Source organism: Podarcis muralis, chromosome 1 (assembly GCF_964188315.1).
Source record: "Podarcis muralis chromosome 1, rPodMur119.hap1.1, whole genome shotgun sequence".
Lineage (NCBI taxonomy): Eukaryota > Metazoa > Chordata > Lepidosauria > Squamata > Lacertidae > Podarcis > Podarcis muralis.
Genome location: NC_135655.1, coordinates 56,038,584 through 56,050,170, shown reverse-complemented (window position 1 = coordinate 56,050,170; position 11,587 = coordinate 56,038,584). Strand labels below are relative to the sequence as shown.

General features: G+C 46.0%; 1 protein-coding gene across 1 annotated transcript in view; it reads left to right on the top strand.

Annotated features, from left to right (window-relative positions):
* The first annotated feature begins 8,312 nt into the window (after positions 1 to 8,312).
* PRR5L (proline rich 5 like) overlaps positions 8,313 to 11,587 on the top strand; it is a 77,641-nt gene continuing 74,366 nt past the window's right edge. Inside the window, exon 1 of the mRNA XM_077929077.1 lies at positions 8,313 to 8,442. The gene's annotated coding sequence lies outside the window, so the exon portion shown is untranslated. The remainder of the gene's footprint in view (positions 8,443 to 11,587) is intronic.

The following is an 11,587-nucleotide window of genomic DNA, read 5'->3' as shown; positions in this document are numbered from 1 at the left end:
CACATTATTTTCAATGACTTGCCCAAGCGCATAAAGCAAGTCGGTGTCAGAAGAACTAACCGCCCTGGTTAAGCAGTGCGGAGGTGCAGTTCTTTTGTACAGAGACCTCAACTCTCACCTTACCATCCTTTTTTTCTGCTTGGAAATCCACATGTAAGACTAGAACTTTGGGAATGTTCCTCAGTTTGAGCTGCGCCAAGGACTCTCCCTGGGATGTTGCGCTCTTGTTTTTCTCTGGCTGGTACACTGAGCAAAGAAGCTGATTTCATCCCTCGTTGTCACAATGAGGGTATTATACTCTGAACTTTAATTTAAAACACCATTCAACAAAGAGAATCTTGTCATGCAGTGCCAGGGCCTGGACTGAGGGAGATCTTAAGGCACAATCAGGTGCATAAATGGTTTCCTTGCTGTCTGGTTAAGTACCGCTTCCCACTTAGGATCCCATTGCTTTGATAAGAGAACGTATTTCTGGCATGCCATCTACATTATAGTGAAGGTTTCCTGTTTATTTTACATACCCTCTGGGCCATTGCAAGAAGTATTTCCCTCTGACAAACTGAAAGACAATATAAATGCATTGTTTTCGTGTGTTAAGTCAGGGCTGAGGAATATCTGACTGTGTGCACATTACTGGCTTACAATGCAGGCTGGCCATTCTTTTTCTCAATTCAGCTGGTTTTTGGCAACATGCAGTATTTCATAAGAAGCGACAGGATCAATACAAAATAGGTATAGATTGTGACTAATGTCGTGTGTACACTGCTTCCCAAGCCAGCAATGGTAGTGCACTGGATGCGTAGTAAATGGGACGGTGCTCATAGGCTACATTCACACCATACATTAAAAGCACTATGATACCACTTCAGGTGGTCATGGCTTCCCCCCAAAGAATTCTGGGATATGTAGTTTGTCAAGGGTGCTGAGAGTTGTTAGGAAACCCCTCTTAATCTCACTGAGCTACGATTCCCAGAGTTCCCTGTGAAAAGGGATTGATTGTTAAACAGCTCTGGGAAGGGAATTGGCATTGCCTAGCAACTCTCTGCACCCTTAACAAACAATCATTATTGGGGGGGGGGGGATTCATGACTGTTTAAAGTGGAGGATGGCATGGTGTGAAGGTGGCCACAGTCTTTTATCAGCCTGATGGCTGCATTCCATATGGATATCCTTTCAGGAGCTGCATGCCAGGGCTAGAAAGGGCCAGAGGCAATGGATGAGGCTCTTGTGCAGTGGGCTACATTCCAGCCCCACAAAAGCCAGAGGTTCCTACATGCCCCCCTCCATCTCTCCATCCAAGCAAGCAAGCAAGAGAAATTAGCACAGTTGAAGGACACATTCAGCCAGGCAAAATCACTTGAGGGCACAGAGCAGGGGCAGAAAGGGGTGTGGCCTAGAGAGAGCCCCGAGGGCCAGATAATAATAATAATAATAATAATAATAATAATAATAATAATAATAATTTATTTGTACCCCGCCCATCTGGCTGGGTTTCCCTAGCCACTCTCAGCGGCTTCCATAGAAACCAAAGATACAGTAAAATATCACAGATTAAAAACTTCCCTGAACAGGGCTGCCTTAAGATGTCTTCTGAATGTCAGGTAGTTATTTATCGCTTTGACATCTGATGGGAGGGCGTTCCACAGGGCGGGCGCCACTACCGAGAAGGCCCTCTGCCTGGTTCCCTGTAGCTTTGCTTCTCACAATGAGGGAACAGCCAGAAGGCCCTCGGTGCTGGACCTCAGCGTCCGGGCAGAACGATGGGGGTGGAGACGCTCCTTCAGGTATACTGGGCCAAGGCCGTTTAGGGCTTTAAAGGTCAACACCAGCACTTTGAATTGTGCTCGGAAACGTACTGGGAGCCAATGTAGGTCTTTCAAGACCGGTGTTATGTGGTCTCGGCGGCCGCCCCCAGTCACCAGTCTAGCTGCCGCATTCTGGATTAGTTGTAGTTTCTGAGTCACCTTCAAAGGTAGCCCCACATAGAGCGCATTGCAGTAGTCCAAGCGGGAGATAACTAGAGCATGCACCACTCTGGCGAGACAGTCCGCGGGCAGGTAGGGTGTCAGCCTGCGTACCAGGTGGAGTTGGTAGACAGCTGCCCTGGATACAGAATTGACCTGTGCCTCCATGAACAGCTGTGAGTCTAAAATGACTCCCAGGCTGTGCACCTGGTCCTTCAGGGGCACAGTTACCCTATTCAGGACCAGGGAGTCCTCCACACGAGCCCGCCCCCTGTCTCCCAAAAACAGTACTTCTGTCTTGTCAGGATTCAACTTTAATCCATTAGCCGCCATCCATCCTCCAACCGCCTCCAGGCACTCACACAGGACCTTCACTGCCTTCACTGGTTCTGATTTAAAAGAGAGGTAGAGCTGGGTATCATCTACATATTGATGGACACCCAGTCCAAACCCCCTGATGATCTCTCCCAGCGGCTTCATATAGATGTTAAAAAGCATGGGGGAGAGGACAGAACCCTGAGGCACCCCACAAGTGAGAGCCCAGGGGTCTGAACACTCATCCCCCACCACCACTTTCTGAACACGGCCCAGGAGGAAGGAGCGAAACCACTGTATGACAGTGCCCCCAGCTCCCAGCCCCTCTAGACGGTCCAGAAGGATGTTATGGTCGATTGTATCAAAGGCCGCTGAGAGATCCAGCAGAACTAGGAAACAACTCTCACCTTTGTCCCTAGCTCGCCGGAGATCATCAACCAGCGCGACCAAGGCAGTTTCAGTCCCATGGTGAGGCCTGAATCCCGATTGGAAGGGATCCAAATGGTCTGCATCCTCCAGGCGTGCCTGGAGTTGTTCAGCAACCACGCGCTCAATCACCTTGCCCAAGAATGGAAGATTTGAGACTGGGCGATAGTTGGCCATACTGGCCGGGTCTAAAGATGGTTTTTTAAGAAGCGGTTTAACGACCGCCTCTTTCAGCGGATCTGGGAATGTTCCCTCACAGAGGGAAGCATTCACCACCCTGCAGAGCCCATCGCCCAGCCCTTCCCGGCTTGCTTTTATTAGCCAGGATGGGCAAGGATCAAGGATCAAGGTGGTTGGTTTCACGCGTCCAAGCAGCCTGTCCACATCCTCGGGGGTAACGGATTGAAATTGATTCCATGCAACTTGACCAGACAGAGCTCCAGCACTCTCCCGCCCCAGCTCTGCTCCCATGGTGGTGTCTAGCTTCTTCCGAATATGAGTGATTTTATCTGCAAAAAACTTTGCAAAATCGTTGCAGGAGATCTTGGGGTCTTTACAAGGCCCCGGTGGTAAAGGTGGTTCCGTTAAATTGCGAACCACCGGAAAGAGTCTCCTGCTACTATTTTCTGCAGATGCAATAGAGGCTGTGAAGAAAGTCTTCTTCGCCGTCGCTATCGCCACTTGGTAGGCTCGACGTTGAGCTCTAACCTGTGTCCGGTCAGATTCGGAGTGAGTTTTCTGCCACCAACGCTCTAGCCGTCTCAGCGATTGTTTCATTGCCCTCAGCTCCGAAGAAAACCACGGGGCTGTCCGGGCTCCATGCAATCAGAGAGGGCGCTTCGGAGCCAGACAGTCGATAGCCCTGGTTAACTCTGCATTCCAGCGGGCCACCAGGGAATCAGCTGAAAGGCCATCAACATGGGATAAAGCATCCCCTACCACTCTCTGGAAACCATTTGGATCCATTAAGTGGCGGGGGCGGACCATCCGAATTGGTCCCACCTCCCTGCAGAGGGGATGGGTCGCAGAGAAGTCCACTTGCACCAGGAAGTGATCTGACCATGGCACTTCTTTCGTTTCGCTTTTACTTAGTGTCAGATCACCCACGTCACTAGAGGTGAACACCAGGTCTAAGGCATGTCCATGACTATGAGTTGGGCCAAACTTATTCAGGGACAGCCCCATGGAGGCCATGCTTTCCACGAAGTCCCGAGCAGCCCCTTGTAAGGTCGTGTCGGCATGGATGTTAAAGAAGACAAAGAAGCTTGGAGGGCCACAGGCAGGCCTGAAGTTCCCTCTGTGTTGTTAAGTGAACCTGCAGCTTTGCGAGCAAGCCGTTTAAGCGCTATCCTTTTTTGTCTACTGATTGGATGATGTTCGTTGAGAAAAGCAGGAGGTTAACGGTGCATGCAGAGGAAGCGCTGTGTTGGAAAAACACACCACCTTTTCATGGAGGAATATTTGCACACAAACACACTCACCTTTTTTGCTGATGTGGGCATTTCAGGGAGCACAGCTCTTAACAGACCTGCATCCTACGTTGCTTAGTTTAGCTCAGGAAAGCACGACCCACAGTCATTTCCCCTCTCTTTCTTCCCGCTAGGAAATGTGAAAACAGTTATGGTGTTTCTCAACTTCCTACAAATGAAGGTGACCATATATAGCTGGTCCTTTTCCTTCCTCTCAGAACCCTCTGATTGTATATTTTTTCTACTACATGATGCCAATGTTGCTGTGAAGGAAAGAATGTAAACTCATTAGTGTAATGCAGAATAACTTTAAACGGGTATGTGTGCAAGTTAGGCCTATGTGACACATGGGGCCAGGGGGTGTCCTCCCACCCACACGGCACGCATGAAGCTAAACATGAAATTAGCTGCCCACACCACATACCTACAGTAGTGCCAGATTTCACAAATGCCTGTAAACTCATCTATAAACTTACAGGAAATGGCTATAAAAATGTGTCACACAAGCTTTAGCCACATCCCTCCCTGGCCCTCCTTTGACCTGCCTGGAATATGTCTATGGACTGTAGTATTGCCATTTGCCTGGGTGGAGAGATATAAGTGTTGAAACCTCCAGTGTTTCTGTGGCTGGAGACTGTGGCTTGCTATGCACAGGGAAGAATCCCCAACCACCATTGGCATGTAACCACTGAAATGCCAATGGGTTGCCCATGTTGGAAAGCACTGGAAAGTGTTTCCTCACGCTGGAGATACGGCACTCTCAAATTAACCTTGGGAACTGTAGTTCTGCCAAGATTCCAACACCTTTGTAAAGTCCCAGAAATTTACTCTTAATTCAATTTTATTTTTGTTTTGTGCACCACTCAGTTTTTATATCATGTTTATCTTATTATTAGGAAATTTTATTGAATGTTGTTGCATTTTTATTGTTTGTATGTAAACCACTTAGAGACTTCTATTATCTGAAGCAGATAAATAAATAAGTAACTGACCTAATCGATCTAGAATAATGGATCAAGTGGATAATGGTATTTCAAGCAAGGTGTTTCTAAATCAATGAATGCTTTAATAATAATGGGCATTTTCTACCTTTGTTTGCCTAGTAAAATCAATGCAAAATGTCACATAATTCCTCATTTGCAGTCATGTCGCTTCTCCCATCACGGTACTACATTGTTAAAAGAAGTCTCAGTCCGTCAAATTCCTTTCCGCACACAAATTGTCAAAGGCACGGGAGCTCTGGTGATCCACATTAATTCTGGCAACTCTGTTCTCCACAAAAGGCTCTAGTCTGCTCCATTTTCCTGATGCATGAGACAAGTGAAGTAGGAAGCAAAAAGGGGAAAAAAGAGCCACATACAGGGAAGGGATTTAGCTCAGTGGGCAGAGGACGTGTTTTGCATCCTGAAGATACCAGCTTCAGTTCTCAGCATCTCACAGGGAAGACTATCTGTTTGAGACCCTAGAGAGTTGTTGCCAGTTTAGACAGAAGGGGGCTAGTTGAATCAATGGTCTGATTCAGTTTAAGGCAGCTTTGCATGCTCATTTTGCTCTGCACCCCAAACGTTCATTTCTGAGTTCCCCTTCATTTTTCAGACTGTGCAGACGAATCCCAGAGAAACATTTCCCATTGTAATTCTGCTTAGAATCTGCAGCGTCTCTATGCAGGAAAGCAGGGCTAGTATGATTAACTGGAACCGAATCTATGCCCTTAGACAGAGAACAGGATACAGGATGACTATAGTACGGCCTGCGCTTCCTGGATGGAAGTCTGGTCAAAGGGGGTGGCATGCTTTCTTCCGGGGCTATTGTTCATTCTCAGCTTTAAGCCCTAGCCTTTCTTATTTACCTATCCGGACCGACCATCTGCTTGCATATTAGATTTTGTTTGTTCCATAAACAATGGCATCTCATTGTGATGATAATATATGCACTCTAGCTATGCACTTTCTTATCTTCCTAAGTTTATCTGGCACATTGGCTTTCTGTGCCATTGCTAGCAGAATGTGAAATATTGCGACATTTGATTTCTTTGTGCAACAATAAATAAAGAACATTCACCCACAAGGAAAGCATTCGGATTACGCATGGACCCAACATGTCCCAGTGTTGAATTTGGACCTAAGATATTCAGGCACACAGCTCTACCATAAACCTGCTCATGGAACTTGTGGCCCCCTGTGCCAGGGCCTGCCCCATTCAAGATGGTCTGCAAATCTCAGTTGCCCCAGGGGCTGGAGGACATTGCAGGCATTCTAGGAAAGTCAAGGTGGTGGGCCTCGTCAGCCAGCACTTCACTTTTTTCCACCCTAGTAAATGTTAAAACGGTCCAGGAGAGTTTGCTGTGGGAACAGTTGTCAGCCCCTGTGAGGCTCCTGGGCTCCTGGCCATGCCAGGTGCTGGTGCTGGGTCTGCATTAGGGATGCGTGAGAGATTCAGTTTGGTTTGCCTTAAAAGGGGAACTGACCTCATTCACACTTTCTGAAATAATACATGAACTGAAACATCACCACCCTTTGAATTTTGCACATTTCCAAATTTTGCAGTGTAGTTCTTCAGCAAAGCAATGTCTACAAAAATCCCTTTTTTAGAAGTTTTACAAAATATATTACACAAATAAAGACCCAGATATCAGTAGTGCAGGAGGATCTACAGCATGGGTAGGCAAACTAAGGCCTGGGGCCCAGATGCAGCCCAATCGCCTTCTAAATCTGGCCTGCGGACGGTCCAGGAATCAGTGTGTTTTTACATGAGTAGAATGTGTCCTTTTATTTAAAATGCATCTCTGGGTTATTTGTGGGGCATAGGAATTTGTTCATTATTTTCCCCCACCCAAAATATAGTCCGGCCCCCAACAAGGTCTGAGGGACAGTGGACCGGCCCCCTGCTGAAAAAGTTTGCTGACCCCTGATCTATAGAGTCAGCTTCTGATACTGCAGAATAATTATATAAAACTGTAATAACTTAAAATCATGTGGGAGTGGGTCTGCGCCCTTAGTGGGGGCCAACTTCACTAACCCCTAGGGATGCCTTTGGACCTATAGTACTCATCCTGCATTGGATTTTGATAGTCTATAATATTCTGTTATAAAGCAAACAAACCCAGAATTTCACACAGAGCTGGCATTGTGAGAGGCACTCCCTTAAACAGGGCAATCTTGAAATAAAGTTCATCTGGCGAATGCAAGACCATTATGAAAGGCCAAGCGACTTAGGTAGGCTTGGGACTGGCAGGCCAATTCTCTTTATGGAGTGAATAAAACCTTGGAGTTCAAAGGAACTATTCACTTGTTATGTGCATAATTGCTGTAGGTGAGTGTTCTTTGTGTTGTAAAGGGTAGGATAGTCCTGTCATGAATAGTGAAAGGGCATCATTTTCTCATGGGAACTCAGAGTTGTGGAGTAACAGTGACTTAGTCCAGGAAGCTAAGTTCAGAGTGAAGCACTTCTGGGGAGCACCTTGTAAAAAAAGAACAAAACCAGAGAGCAGCCACCAAAATTATGTTATGCAAGAGTGGCAGAAAATTCAAAATTGAGGCTCCAATCTGCTAAATTTTATATGAAGCTTGCAGAAGCAAGTGTTATAGGCTGTTAAGGGAATGGGAACAATCAAGCTACTGAAGCAGATAAATTTTGAAAGGGACACAGTCTCCAAACTTGCCTACCTTTCCTAGTGTATACATGCAGAATATCAGTTTAGTTAGGTACCAAGTCTTTGCTCAGTTGCAATGCTTCAGTGTCTATGTTGTCTTCACAAGGGAGAGAAAATCAGAACTTGGCCACACTTTTGTGACCCCACCAGCCATACTCTCTAGCAGCCCTGCCAAGTCCAGTAACCACCAACTACCATATTACAGAGTGTTGGGAGATCAGAGATTGTTGGATCTGGGCCTTGCACTGATTGTGCTTTGAGCCTGTAAGATTGACACTCCTGCAAATAGAGATTCAACAGATTCTTACAAAAGTGTTTTTGAAGACATTGGCACTCTGTTCCCTTTGACCCTGCATAGGCTGCCCTGAACTTTTCACCACTCGAGGAAGAAGGAGAAAAACAAACAATATTATCGTAAGGAAGGTGTGGGTGTTTTGACAATTAACAGGAAAGGCAGCAGTTCAGTTGTTCCTAGAATTCAGCATGGATGGCTGAAACCTATACCAGCACTTGGACTCTTGGAAAGGAGGACAAACAAACAAAAACGGGGAAGCCAACATGTGAAAGAGCAGCTACAGTGTCAACATCAGGAAGAATGAGCCATCTTTCAGCAAAGGTAAAGCAAGTGGGGAAAGAAGACATCCTATAGGGGTTACCTCCTTTAAATACTCTGGTTAACAATGTCCTGAAAAGCTACTGCAATGCTCTTAAGCTGCGTACACACCAACGGATCATGGGAACTGTCGTTTTTAAGAGCGCTTAGAATTGTGGCTCCATGGGGCATCACAGCTCAAGCTTCTATGTACAAGAAAAGCAAATGCCATTGTCTTCCATTTAACCTTTCATAAAAGGAATTAAAAAAGAGGCAGAGGAGTTGCAGGTTTTCAATGTAACAATTTCAATGGTTTCCAAATAATTCTGTATTATCAACGAGTTGAGACACTTTACACTCATATATACCACAGCATCTGATGACGGTCAAACTATCCTGTTCAGACCTGTGTACAAATGAGAAGAATAAATGATACAAGGTAAATCATAAAGAGGAGCAAGGGAAGCTGCGTCAGGAACAAGACTTAATAAAGGAGTCTGTGATTCAAATTCTCCTGGTTGATATTTACGTATTAATCAGAAGAGTTTCATTTCTGGTGATTCACTGGTGACACTCATCCACAAAGAAAAGTACTATTGTGTCCAAGATACACTTTATTTCTTATAAAATGAGTCAAGGCTTGCTGGCCAGCTGCTTAGACTTGCTGAATGCCAAGATGTGTACCAGTGGATAAAGAGCAGTTAAGGCTGTATGTGTTTCTCTTTGTGACTGTATGATCTTTACATAGTAACTGTATGATTTCATCTTCATAAGTGTTAGAATTAAACCCACCCCTGAAGTTGCTTTCAAGCATTTCCCCCAGTAAATGTTGATGCGAAGTGTGAATGCTGGGATACAGGGCTGTGTTGGCAGGGCAGGCAAAGCCCTGGGGGGCTGGCAGTGGCACAACGGAGGGGGTGGTGTGGAGAAGCAGTAAGCTCTGCTGCCTAAAGCAAATGGCTTCAACCTTGCCCAATAGACAGGCCATCCCTGGGTGTCCCATTCATCTCATCCTCTGTAAAATTCTAGAACTACAGTCATACCTCGGGTTACAGACGCTTCAGGTCATGCGTTTTTGGGTTGCACAGCGTGCCGAACCTGGAAGTACCGGAACTGGTTACTTCCGGGTTTCGGCGCTCGCACATGCACAGAAACACGAAACTGTGCTTTGCGCATGCGCAGAAGTGCCGAATCGCAACCCACACCTGTTCAGACGTGGTGCTGCAGGTTGCGAATGCTGTGGCCTCCTGCACAGATCATGTTCGCAACCAGAGCGTCCACTGTATTCTAAAAGTATTTCAAATGTTCAGCTTAAAATTTCTTTTGATGATGACTTCATGAGGGCATGTGGTTACATCAGCAGTTTTTGGCAAGCTACGTTGGGTGATGACCCACTTCTCAGTTACTGTATCTTTTGCTCTATAAGACTCACTTTTTCCCTCCTAAACTGTAAGGGGAAATGTATGTGCGTCTTCTGGAGCGAATGCAGGCTGCGCAGCTATCCCAGAAGCCAGAACAGCAAGAGGGATCGCTGCTTTCGCTGCACAGCGATCCCTCTTGTTGTTCTGGCTTCTGAGATTCAGAATATATTTTTTCTTGTTTCCCTCCTCCGAAAACTAGGTGCGTCTTATGGTCTGGTGCGTCTTATAGAGCGAAAAATACGGTAGTACATATGTGGCAGCTGCTCTTGAACTAGTTCTAAGGAAGAGAGCAAGATTCCAGAGTCCAGACAGTTGTACCTAGTTCTTGAGCTCTTGGAAAGTTTTCAATAACTTGGGTGACTAGGGTGCAATCTACACACATATAAATCCCTTCTGAAAATGTTTTTTTTTTAAAAAAAGAAAAGAAATGGCGTTTTTAAAAATACATTGAATTTGCCATAGGTCTCACCATCTCCATCTAGTGTCACATTGTATATTGCACTTAAAACATTTTATTTGCAGCTGTATAGCTGAGTCCTAGTACTCTGGTAAGAGAATTTTGGTTAGATGTCTATTGCAGTTTGTAACAAAGACCTGCAGGATTACATTATGCAAAAGAATATCCTCTCTTAATACTCAGAAATCCATATCCTTTTTTCTGTGTCTGTTTCTGTTGCTGATATTTCCATAGTGAAATAATCATAGCTACCAGCATATTTTGCTAACTAAGGGCAACAAGAGATGTGATTGAGTGAGAGGGTGCAAACTGATAATCTGAGCAATCTTCATTTATAAACCCACAGCTCAGTCTTATGCACAGAGAGTTTGTACCCAAATAAATGTGGATAGGATTGCAACATAAAGAAGTGCACACACATATACAATAGTCTGTGCTGCTCCGGCTTCAGATATGTTTTGCCCTTTTAAACTCCTTCCCAATTCATCCTCTTTAGATCCATTTTCTTTTGTTATGTCACCCTTGAACGGTAACATGAAGCAAGTGCAAGAAGCAGAATGAAAGAACTGGGCATCCCTGCACAGATCTGCTGAGAGCCAGAGGGCCCTGCTCCTGCCTCTACCAACCTGGCCTAGGGAGGGGCCTGACAGGTTTTCTAAGGACTGCTGCTGCTGCCCAGCAGAGAGGGCTTCTTCTTTTAAATTGCTTTTTATATCCTTAAAAACCATTTTGGGGGTGTGTGTTTTAACTGTCTTTAACTGAGTTGTAATGGCATTTTGTGGGGTGTGCCTGGGAGGAGAGGAGTGGGGGAAACCCAGTTACAATGGTTCTGGATAGGGGGACGTAGGGCATGGGAGGAGGGGCAGGCCAGGTAAGTGGCACACGGCATAGGCAGTTAGTGACTGTGCAGTGTGCCAGCCCCTCATCCAACCTGGGGAACTGTGGTTGTCATATCAGCCAGCCCTTGGGTCTGCGACTGCTGCTGTTGAATGCCAGGTTGGTCCAGAATAAAATCTCCCTCATCTGGCTGATCTGGCATGTATTACTGAAACCTGGGTGGGTGAACAGTGGGGTGGAGTTGTGCCCACCTGGGTACTCAGTGCAGCATCAGGCCAGACTCAAGGGTTGGGGAGGGGGCGTTGCTGTGGTCTATAGAGATTCTCTCTATCTCCAGGCTCTCTGTCCAGTTGTGGGAGAGAATCTAGAGTATGTATTCCTGGCGTTGGGCAATCAGGACAGATTAGGGTTTTTAAAAATTGGAAGGAAAGCTTCAGGCTGGAAAGGCAGAACA